This window comes from Sturnus vulgaris, chromosome 7 (assembly GCF_052056855.1).
Source record: "Sturnus vulgaris isolate bStuVul1 chromosome 7, bStuVul1.hap1, whole genome shotgun sequence".
Lineage (NCBI taxonomy): Eukaryota > Metazoa > Chordata > Aves > Passeriformes > Sturnidae > Sturnus > Sturnus vulgaris.
The window spans coordinates 20,649,850-20,662,163 of record NC_142249.1 but is presented as its reverse complement, the minus strand read 5'-3'; the positions used below and the strand labels follow the sequence as shown (position 1 = coordinate 20,662,163).

General features: G+C 38.8%; 1 long non-coding RNA gene across 4 annotated transcripts in view; it reads left to right on the top strand.

The window, feature by feature from the left end:
• The window catches only part of LOC106855511 (uncharacterized), a 57,102-nt gene that overhangs the window by 13,944 nt on the left and 30,844 nt on the right, over positions 1-12,314 (top strand). For 2 of the 4 annotated variants that reach the window (XR_015804834.1, XR_015804833.1), the window contains exon 3: positions 4,246-4,369. This is a non-coding gene — a long non-coding RNA (uncharacterized LOC106855511). Of the gene's footprint in view, positions 1-4,245; positions 4,370-9,372; positions 9,559-12,314 lie in introns of all 4 variants that reach the window. The other 2 variants (XR_015804832.1, XR_015804831.1) reach the window with 2 other exon arrangements.

Sequence of the window (12,314 nt, the reverse complement as noted above, 5' to 3'; positions counted from 1 at the left end):
AATTCTTGTTCTGTACTACAGTAATTACCTGTAGTGACTGCAAATTCTTCATTTCCTATGCACACAGATAGGTACTTAGCTAGAAACTGTATGTGCTTCTTTAAAATTGAAAGAAGTCGGTTTGTTTGGTTTGGTTTTTTTGGCTTGTTTGGGTTTTTTTTGTTTGTTTTTTGGTGATAGATGTGTGGTCACTCTAGGATATGTGAACAAATCTTTAAGAAATTCAATTAATTCTGCTTTACTATTGCCTATCTTGTAAAGGCTTTTAGTAACTTCACTATTTTAAATGGCTTTAAAATGAGAAGTTTAATACTCACATTTTGAAAGTTTAATTTCTGTGGTGTTTCACTTGCCTGGTCAAATTTATCCAGTGCAGCTTGGTAATCAGGCAGTATTACAGGTAGTGGCTTATCAGTTATTTTGATGGGAGGTTTCCTAAATCCACTCTGGAATAAGATGTGCTTTAGGGAAAGGAGCAGGTTCCCCATACTCAAAACCAATCGCCCTGCTGACTTCCTTCCCTGGTTTTCTTCAGTAATTTCTCTAATGTGTCCAACCACTTTACTACAAAATAAATATTCAGAGATAAGGAGGGAGAGGGGGGAGAAGGGAGGAAAAAATAGGCCTCCCAGTGAGCTATTGATTTGAAATTTGAAACATTTTATTGATACAAGAAAAACCCAGACATAAGGAAGCAGTTTGATATTGCACAATATTTGAAAAAAATTGTGTGCATCTGTTTAGCACAATACACTGCATAATGACAGCAATCTTCCCTGTTTGTATCTATTCATCTGATTATACAGCGTAACAATTCTTTTTGCTACACATTTATTTACTAAAGGATTTTTTTTAATGGATAATAAATTAGTAAATCAGATATCATGTGCTTGGGAAAATATGTTAGTTGACTCCCTACATGCAAGATAGTTGCAATTCATATTTTGTGTGATATTCAGCGATGCTCACATATACAGATGAAGTTACGTGTTTCCCTTGTGGCAAAGACAAAGGAAGTTTTAAATCACTATTTAGTACTCTTTCATCTAGGCACATGTTATTTTGAAACGCTTCAGTTTTTAACACCGCAGTGCAGCACTGATGTAATGAAGAGCTTTGACTTACTTGAAGTATAACCCAGTGGCCTTCTTTTGATGCCTTTTCCATAGCTATTTCTGCTGCAGCTTCCTGTCCTTGACCCAGCGATACATTGTGAAGTTCTCCTGAGTCAATGGTAAATTCAAACTTGTTCCCTAAACAGAACAATATACTGTACTACTTTGAGCCAAATAATGAAGTGTTCAAACAAGCATGTGTTCTACACACAGTGTTAAAATGGCACCACATCACATGAGTCACGAAAGGGGGAAAAAAAACAGCCCTCAAAAATATAGTTTCAATAAATCAGCTGAGCTAGGATATTGTGCTGCTTTCTGGCTAGGTATTCTGTATTAGCAAAATACACCTGTATCTGAAAAGCATCCCAGAGTGCAACAATTGATTCCTGCTGATGGCTTCCCTACATGTTGCCTATATGAATATTTCAATGCACACTGAAGTGGATGTGTTAGAAATTTATATTAAAAAAAAAAAGAAATTAAGTTAATGTCTCAGTGAAGGTGACATTACACACAGGCAATTAAAGGGGCTTAACAGAAATCTGTATGCTGGCATTAGGAAGTAGTTGGGTCAGAGGAGGGTTAGCAAATTTTCAAAAATTCAGGGTCAAATCTGTTGCTCCAGTATACTTGTGCAAGTTTGATGAATTGTGCAAATACAGAAGAGCAAGCAGCTACCTCTGATTTCAGAAAGCAGTGAGTGTTCTCCAGGCAGCTGCCTGAGCCAAGCACTGAAACTTTCCTCAGACACTGAGTGTTGGAGGTGTAATGCCGTCAGTGAGTTAACATGTGCAGCACTCAGCAGTCATGGATAGGCCTGATTTATTTCCCTGGTTGTGGTAGAATATCTAGGACCAGTGGTATTCCTAACTAACTTGTAAAAAATTCTTTTATTTCATGGTAAATGTTATGTTTTCTCTCGATTGTTAGTAATAGCATCTAGTTTAGCAGCCTGATATAATGGTTCAGAATTGATAAGGGGACCAGTCCTTGAGATGAACTCTACTGGGGAACAGCACTGCCTTCTTTGGAAGCTTTTGTGAACACTGGAACATTTAGTTCCAAGTTATGTTTGGGCTAAATTCCCATAAATTAAGAATTACAGCTGACAGAACCTTGTGAAAAACAACAATTAAGGTGTAAGACCTGTCTATGGGGCATAATATTTTATTACTACTTCTGTTTGGTAGAGATGCAAATGCAACACACGTTAGGGTCACTCGCAGTCCACAATCTGCCCTTCCAGGGGCTGAGACTGGTAATGCAAACTGACAGCACAAGTCATCCTGGACATTCTGCTGCCTCACGTAAATATTAGGTTGAGGAGGGCTTTTCACTTTTCATGACTTTAGAAAATTCTCCTTTCTGGACATTTCAAATCCATTTCTTTTGCTTGTTCTATCCAGGAACCTTCAGTATCTCTCTTCAAGTAATGTAATTTATTGAACATTGTCCACAATTGAAAAAATACACTGTAGTGTTTGAGCCAGTACATTTGAGCACAAGCATGTGGATTTTTAAAATCAATGTAACTGAAGTTTTTTATTTTAAATATAAAATAAATTTTAAAATATAAAAATTTAGGGTCATTATTGTAGACACACTGTACCCTGATTTCTCTTCACGGCAAGTTAAACAGAAAATCAAGTAGATGTTGAAACAGTGATTTTTGGAAGTTCAGAATGTTCACAAAGCATGAGTTTGTTTTTCGGTAACTAAAAGCTCTAGAACAGAACAGCTGTGAAATTAATAGAAATTATTTGTAATATTTATAAGTGTTTATTTTCTCAAAAGCTTTGGGATTTATTTGTGGCTAATTTCCTCATTTAAAACATTTAAAAATCCTTTAAAACTATACAGATGCTGGATATCGTAAGCTTAAATCATACACATATAGAAACATTCCTTAGAGTATATGAACATATTCACAGATAATGATTAAGTGTGTCAGTTTAAAAGACCAGCTAGACCTTCACCAAAGTATGGACAAAATTCTAGACATAAGGCTTTTCTGAAATTCCTGCCTTAACAAATTAAATGTGGACTTTTGTGTATAAGCCTTTTAATATGTCAACAGGACTGGTAACACTGAATTGTGCTGGGAATGTGCAACATTCCAAGGTCAGTTGAACTCAGATTTCTCTAGAAGAGGAACAGTTTCTATTAAGAAATTGCCAGATCAAAGTTTTATCGTGAAATGCTTAAAATTTTAGAAATCTTTAAGAACCAGACCTAAATTTTCCACTGTTGCAAGAAACAAGAGAGCTCCACACCATTATTTATTGTGTTGTACAGGGATGTGCTGGGTTCTGTTACTTGGTATTTAATCCAGAGGTGCATTCAGCTATGTATTAGTAGCGAGCACTGAGCCATTAGAGCAGCAAAAGATAGGACAGAAATAAACTGTTGGCTGCAATTGCCTCTTTGAAAAGAAACAGGAATTTTGAGAGGGGAAAGAAGGAGATTCCTTGGCCTCGGTAGAGTTTATTATTCTCTGGAAACAGGTAAACCAACCCTGGCTCGGGAAGATACTTTAGAATAGGAAATGTTTTGCCTTTGAAATGTACCAGATTACATGTCATTTCAAATAGTGTTCATGGCAAAGATACCCCTGGGACCACCTTACAAGAGCTTTATTTCTTGCCTGCAAATTAGTCAATTCAAAACACTTCTCCTCTCATCTCTGCCTTCAGCTCTTAATACCACACTCGCCATTCGTAAAAAAGCGGAGAAGAATGAAAAGACCCTGAATACGATGGTACAATTAAAAAAATAAAACAAAAGACTGTAAAAGCAAGAACAAGATGGGTTTCAGCAGACAAGGGAAAGAATGAAATTTTGGAGCATTTTTGGAGGCATTTCAATAAACCCTTTTTCTTCCGTTTCAGCAGGGGCTCATTGAAACAGCTACGTTTTCCAAGTGCAGGCAGACAGCCAATAGCATCTAAATTATTTTTAAGAAAGCACTTATAGCACTAAGCACTCACTACTACTAAATCCATCTTAGAGGAGAAGGGTGGAGTAAGAAAAAAGGTCAACAAATGTATCAAGTTCTTTGTGTAATGCCTCACTGACATTTTCCAACTCCCTCAGCTGGCTTTTATTTTTTTATTTTTTTATTTTTCAGAATCCTGGTAAAATGCAGTAAAGGATTTAAGGTTATCGTCTGTCTCTCTCTAACTTCTGACATCTCTTTATAACAAGAAAGAGTCACAGCCAACTGTAACAGGAGGGCAACACAATGAATACTGGTAAGACAGGGAAGGGGGGAGGTTCAACTTTGCTGCCCCTTTGCCCCTTTTTCTTCCTCACAGAACAGAAGTGCCATCTGTTACTAGTCCTAACATGCATGCATTTGATTTCCATTCAGTAATAACTATCACAGGAAAAAGATTATCAAGTGATGTAAAGCACTATCAGCATTAGCAGATCTTCCCATCCAGTGTTTTGTTTGCACCTCCGAAGATCTAGCAGATGAAATGGATATGGGCAAGTGTCTTAATTGCTTAGAATTATTTTGTTTTCTGATAGAGGACCATATGGTCAAGGTATGGATTATGTTCAGACTGAGGATATTTAGGTGCTTAGGTCAGAAAGAGACTTAGGAAAATCAAACAAGAGGACTGATGTTTATGTTCTCCAATCCGAATTCACTATTGTCTTAATTACTTGGTGTTGTAATACATCATCATGAAAATGGAAAATCAAATCATAGCATGTTGTATGAGGGTAGACAGTATTAAAGTATAAGCCTGTTTTAAGGCAATTTGTAAAAATGTTTCTTAGGCTTCAGTCAAATGTGTCACATTCACAAGTAAAAATCCCAACACCACCAAGCACCTTCCAGTCCAGTAAACTCAGTTTAAGATTGTGCTAATTTTGACTGGGGTAGATTTTCTGGGTTAATTTTCTTCATAGCAGCTGGTATGGGGCTGTGTTCTGGATTTGTGCTGGAAACAGTGTTGATAATTCAGAGATATTTTAATTGTTGCTGAGCAGTGCTCATACAGAGTCAAGGCCTTTTCTGCTCCTCACACCGTTCCACCAGTGATGAGGCTGAGGGTGCACAAAAAGTTGAGAGAACAACAGCTGAGGCAGTTGACCCCAAGTGACCAAAGGGATATTCCCTGCTATGTGGCTTCATGCTTTCTGTATAGACTAGAGGTGGAAGTTGGCTGGGGACTGCGGCTTGAGGACTGACTGGGCATTGATTTGGTGGTGGTGAGCAATTGTTTTTCATTGCCATCACTTTTCCTTGGGTGTCATTTCTCTCTTTTTTTTGTATTATTATGGGTCCCTCAGCTATGCCCAATTTTTCCTGCTGTCTTATTGTTGAAAGAAATGGGGTGCAGCAGCAGTCATCTGCAAAGGAAGGGTGCCTACAGTGTGCTGTTTGCGAAGTGATTAAACAATTGATGCAGTGGCATTTCCCTGTCAGAGCCCTTCAGGTGTTTCACTGCTCTTTCCTCTTGCTGTCTATACCTGATTGTTTTAGCAGTCTCTCATTTCTTTAACTTCACATCTTTTCTCCCTTTTCTCTTGCTGCCTGTACACCTTGTTACTTAAAGCATTTTGTGACCAGAAATTGGCCACCCTGTCAGATGCCAGCTTCCTTCCCAAAGACTGGGGAATGACCTCAAATGTGGGAGGTGCATGGCCAGTGCTGTTATAATGTAAATAAACTTGTAAAATGGTTGAAGAGGAAAAAGCCAAGACAATTACTAGCAAGTAGCTTGTGCTTTAGACTAGCTTAATTTGCTCAAGTCAAATCTGAAGCTGATCTGTCTGGCAAACCTACTGATGCCTACATTGTCAAAATACATGAGACAACATTTCATTTCTCCAAATTTCCATTAATTTCATTGCCTTATTTTCTTTCTTTTCCTCCTACACCAGGATGACATTTTTGAAGTGTACTTTTAAGAGCATAATTTGATCAAATGATCCAAGGGAACTCCCTATAGATATCCATGATTTAATGCTAGATCTGCTCTAAAGGTTAGCATGCCGGACAGTGGCAATTGGTTTAACCCTAGTTAATTTTTAAATTATTAAGAGTGTGTTTTTCTTAGCAGAGCTGTATCCTGCTTACACAGCTCAGTGAGAAATGTATCAAGCAGAAGCAGGGCCCTGCCATGTGTGGTGGTGAGCATTCTGAGCACCCCAACCTCGACCAGAGCAGTCTCTGTCACCTTGCTGAAGTCAGTCACTGTGCATGTCCTCGTGCCAGATGCTTGTAGCTGACTTCCAGGCAACCTTGAGAATACTGGGCAAGAATTCACTGGCTGGCTGATTTATGTTTCAGTATAGTATATATTCTTTGCTCTGAAAACAAGTAGGGTCAGCATGTGAATCTGAATTTTTTTCTCTTCCCTTTCTCTTCTCCATTTGGAATTTTATTTTCCAGCTCAGAACACATGGACTGGAAGCCAAAGAAATCTCTTTTATCAGGTTAATATTTTCATCCTAGTCCTGGTTCACATCCATATAGGCTTTGGGTTCCTCCGCTTTGTACCCATTTATTGCTCTTTTCAAAGGGAAGAAGGAAACTCTTGGTATGGGTGCAGAACTTAGATCTGTGCCAAATAAGAGTGCGAACGCAGCTGCACAAGACTCAGCATACTTCTCACAGACAAAATGCAGTGAAGGAAAAGATGACACTTTAAGCTAAATGAGAGATCATTATACAACACTCTTTCCATTCAGCTCGTTCTAGGAGGAATATATACATGTGGCAGCAGCACTCAGGACATGAAGAGCTACTTTGAAAGTTGATGCATTTCCCAGTGTTTGAGATAAAGATGGAAAATAGAGAGTGAGAAAATTGGCTGTTGCTGCAGAGGTGCCCCCCGGCCACAATAATATTTGTGAAGCTGCCATGCTTTTCTGTCCTTAACAAGAAAGCAGCCTGGACTGGTTCAGAGCAAATGCAGTTTGTAGGAAGCATTTCAGGCTGATTTCTTCCCTGAAGAGGGAGTTTTTCAGGAGCCTGGCAGAGCCAGCTGGCAGCATGAACAGCTCAAGCTACAGCAAGGAGACCCAAGCAGAACTACACAAACTTGCCCATATTCCCTTGTACTGTGCTGAATTGGGAAGGCATGCAAAGGAGACCTGAAAACCTTAAGGCAAAGGACTGCTCTGTGGACTGCTTGGTCACACATACAGGTGTACATACCCAGAGTGGTAAATGGGAGCACGTGCAGGGTTTGTGCTGCACTGGGAGAGCTCACTGGGCTGTGAAAGTAATCTTTCTCCTTTCAGACAGACCAAGGTAAATGACAGTTGAGGGTGTTATACAGGCAGTTGGGTTCTTTACACTCAACCTCATGTTCTCAGAAGGTTTTGCTCACTGCACTGCCTTGTGAAATACAGCAGTAAAAGCCTGTGACCAGAGGGAAAGTGGTAAACCAGTGGTAGCACTAGATTAAAACAGCAGCACACAAACACACTGACCTCTTCCTGAATGGTAACCTTGAGTGAGAGCTCATTCACTGGATTGATTTTATTCAGCTTGTCCATGAGAAAGTAGAGCATAGCAGCATTGACTGCAACTGGCTAAAAGTGCTTGTGAGTTTCAGTGATCTTTGTAGTGCTTGTTTCTGCTTCCAGGTTCTTAAAGATGTTGGTGATGTTATGATTTGCCATTACACTCAAAGTCTTCTGTTTGGAAAAATGTACTGGCAAAAGAATATAAATTAATCTAAGAATTTATTGTTAGTCCAAGTAATATTTTAAACAGTCTAACAGTCAGAATTACTTAATGAGTACAGAAAGACCTCATTAAAAAAAGAGTTAAAATTGCTACAATAAAAATTTCCTCTTCTCTGGTGTTGCGCTTACTCCCCTAGTTCTCCATTGGATCTTAAGATTGGTATTCCTCAAAAGGAATGGGGGAGTATTATGGTGAGTTATCATCAGGATTAGTGTGACACTTATGGGAGAGGGATGTCTTTCTTCTCAGCCTAGTGTCTGCTTGGATTTAGTTTTATATGTTTTCTTAACACTTTCATCTATGATCAAATGGCTGATTTGTGTCAAATATGTCTGCACTCTTCCCCACAGCTGGCTCTAGAATTGTAGGCAGTTCAGTTCACAATGAATAACCATTTGTTACTACCCTCAACGAGAGTTAAACTAAAACAAATCTAGTCAAGAGTGCCTCGCAGCTGGACAATTGCTATCACAGCTAAACCAAGTTAAAGTCTATCTAGGCCCAGAAAAACCCTGAGTATTGCTGAGTCCCTACACTGTCATTTCAATACAAACCCTGTTGCTTTTTACTAATAATGGCAAAATCACATTTACTGGGCTATAAAGTCAGTTTGAATAGTGTGTGAAATGCGGAGCAAGGATTTGCAAACCCTGCTATGACTGCAGAGTCATGACTGAGCAGCAGATCTTGGAAACATTCATACTTTCCTAACTTCTCTTGAATTAGAGTAATTCAAAGTCTGATTGACTTATATTTCTTCATTGCCATCAGGAGGCCAGCTAACAAAAAGTATTTGATTTTCATTTCCAATATAATTTGCCCAATCAGCAGGAATGCTGTGATTATTAAACTGAGAGCTATAGTTTGTAGTGCTAAGTTAAAAATTCTTGTAGCTGCAGGAGACCATAGTGTAACCTGATAAAGGTATAGGATAATTAAGAAACATGCTTGAATCGAAGATACATGAGACATACAGACACAGAGACAGGCACTAGCAGGCTGGTATTACGTGAGGTAGTTCACAATAATTTCTGAAGTTAGGTCTCTGTGTGAACACAACTAGATCTCATATATTTGATTTGAAATTTATTAGAAAGAGAATGAGAGATGGCATAGTCACACCTATTTAACTTTTGAGCTAAGTAATCATCTGAAGACTGGAAACTAGTATCTTCACATCTCTATTAAATATTTCAATGCTATTTGTCAGCATTCTTCTGAAAAGATTCACTGAATATTCCATTTTCTTTGGCAGATTGTGTTCACAGATGCACGTCTTTAATAACAGAAGCACTTGTTATACATTTCTAAAATTATCTGATCAGCTTCCTACAAACAAGAACTTTTTCATGAACTTGATACATGACTATGTATTTTACATATATGCAGTTTTCACCATGTACAAAATTCAAGATGCTTTAAAATGCCTCTCATGCAATTGTACATAAATGGTACATTTATTTTAAAAATGTGATTTTTCAATGACAAAAGAAATATACCGTGTTGATCCATCTTTTCTTCTTTTTTTTTTTAAACACACAGAGTTTCAACTGTACTTGTAAATATATATATATATATATTTAAATGCTACAAGTGTAGATATTAATATCTAGGGTGATCTGTCAAATGTGATTACTCTCCAGAAGAGGACACACAGACCTTGTCATCTGGAGATGAGGGAGTCACAGCTTTCCAGGGATCCTCTGCCAATGTTTCACCACCCTCACGGTAAATGATTTTTCCTAATCCCTGGTTGGAATTTCTCTTGGTCTGACTTCTGCAGGTTGCCTCTTTCCTGTCCTTGTGCACATCTAAGAAAAACCTGTCTCTGTCTTCTTTGTGGCCTCTTGTGAAGTATTTCCAGATAGCAGTAGATCTCACTGCCCTCTTGGCCTTTTCAAGGCTGAAGAACCACAATGCCCTCAGCCTCTCCTCACGGGTTTCCTGCTATAGCCTCCACTGGAGTAGGTTAATGTCTTCTACTGTAGGAGATGCAGTAATTAAATTAAAATTTTTCATTTATAACATTTATTTTTTGTTCATACAGTAACTGGTAGTGTAACACCCTTAACCCCTTCTATAGCTGTACCTTCTTTTTGAGTTTTATCCTGTTTGCTTTAGTTGGAAGTGCTTCTACTTTGGCTGTCAGTTTTGTTCTCTGAAGTCCAAATTTCTCCTTGCACGGCCAGTTCTTCAGTTACCTCCCTTGCCACTAACTAGATGACCCACGTTTCAGTATGTTACAGGCTTTCCAAGTGATCCTTCCTTCCTTCCTTCCTTCCTTCCTTCCTTCCTTCCTTCCTTCCTTCCTTCCTTCCTTCCTTCCTTCCTTCCTTCCTTCCTTCCTTCCTTCCTTCCTTCCTTCCTTCCTTCCTTCCTTCCTTCCTTCCTTCCTTCCTTCCTTCCTTCCTTCCTTCCTTCCTTCCTTCCTTCCTTCCTTCCTTCCTTCCTTCCTTCCTTCCTTCCTTCCTTCCTTCCTTCCTTCCTTCCTTCCTTCCTTCCTTCCTTCCTTCCTTCCTTCCTTCCTTCCTTCCTTCCTTCCTTCCTTCCTTCCTTCCTTCCTTCCTTCCTTCCTTCCTTCCTTCCTTCCTTCCTTCCTTCCTTCCTTCCTTCCTTCCTTCCTTCCTTCCTTCCTTCCTTCCTTCCTTCCTTCCCTCCCTCCCTCCCTCCCTCCCTCCCTTCCTTCCTTCCCTCCCTCCCTCCCTCCCTCTGTTTGCACAATCTTGTTCTACTTTCTGAATGCATCTGCAAGAAGCTGGAAGCCAAGGGTATGGTTCCCTCTGAAGGGCTGGTTAACACATTGCCTGCAGACCTAAAAAGTTTAGGACAGAGAATACCTAGAGGAGAGGATCCAGGATTTTAAAATTACAAGAGTAGGAAAGCTCCTCTGAATTTGACTCTGTAAAATTTCTGACAGCACTTGGCTCTGCTGTATGGAGTGCTTCAGAGTTTCATTTGCAAGTCACTGAGAACAGAGTATACTCAGGACTTAGCAGAAATTATTCTCCTTTTTGAAGGATCAAGCTCTTGAAGAACCCCTACTGTTAGGAATATGACCTCTTCAGGTACTTAAAATTATTTAATTAGCATTATAAACATTAGAAAGAACAAGATCATTCTAGCAAAGGTAATAGAGCTATAATTGCAGGTGTTAAAGAATTTAGTGCAAAAGATGGGTGTTCCCAATATTGGTTTTAAAGTGTTTTAAAAGGCTATATAAAGAAGGGAAGCAAGCAAGCTATCAGGGAGTGGGTTTTTTCCCCTCTATGTTTTTGTGAACTAAGATTAGAGGGAACACATGACAAGCATCTTTCTATTAAATTTGCCCATGACAAATAGTGCAGCTGCATGTAGTGTGCAAGAACATCTGTTGAATCATGACACATGCAGAATTCCCCCACACTGAGAGCATGACACTATACTGAAAACAATTAAGTTGTAGAAGCAATATAAATATATTTTATATAATCTTTCTCCACCTTCTCCTCCCCCTTATCTTTTGAATCATGTTAACTACAGGATTCTGTCACTTCTTCCCAGCATCAGTAAAAAAAGTATAAAAGTGACTAAGCATTTCAGAATTATGCTCTTCTTCCATTAGCAGCTAGGATGCAGAAATTTCTTATCTGAAGAAACAAAAAAATAAAGAATAACCAGTGGCAGAAATGCACTAGACAGACATCAGAGCTTACTCCAAATGGAGCTTGACGTCGTTTGCAGATGCAATTTAACTCTTGAGAAATCAAAGGGTGATTTTCTGTGTTAGCATCTTGTGTGGTTGTTCAGTTCAAAGTGAGCAGTCAGATTGCTGCTAGTCTTTACTTCACCCATGTAAATGACTGCACAAAGTATTGTGATACGTGATATCACAAAGTGCTATGGAAAAATATGTCTAAAATCTATAGATTTCCAAAGTAAGGGGAGTCTCCTTGCCTAGGATTTTGTGAGTTCCCACAGTTTATCGTTCAAATGCAGCTACGGTAGAACTTGGTAGATGACCCTTTAAGCTCCACATGGTCATAAAGAAGGGCTGTGCCTCTTTCAAAATCCGTGAAGGCTTTTTCCAAAAATTGCTTCCTTCTTCTAAATATGCTATTGTTTGCTCTCTGAAATAGCTTCTCTACAATCTTTAGATTTTAGAAGTAAGAAATTTTATGATTGCAATGCAAACACTGATTTTTGTAATGTCTGAGGTTGTCTAAATTTAGACTATGTGATGATAATGCTATGACAAGGCAAACACAGGCATGTTATGAACAGCTGGATCATCATTGACTTGTTTCTTTGAAACATCTTACTTTCAGTCATTAGGACAGCTTAGGACTGATAACTGTGTGAAGCTCCAAGATAATTTCCAAACTTTTTATGCAGACTGCAAGGAAAGCATGAAGTTACAAGAGTGAGCCATCTTGGTCCTAATTTTCAACTCCTTGCCCGTTGAATTCCTGCAACCCAACTGCAAAACCACTAGCCTAATAACATAT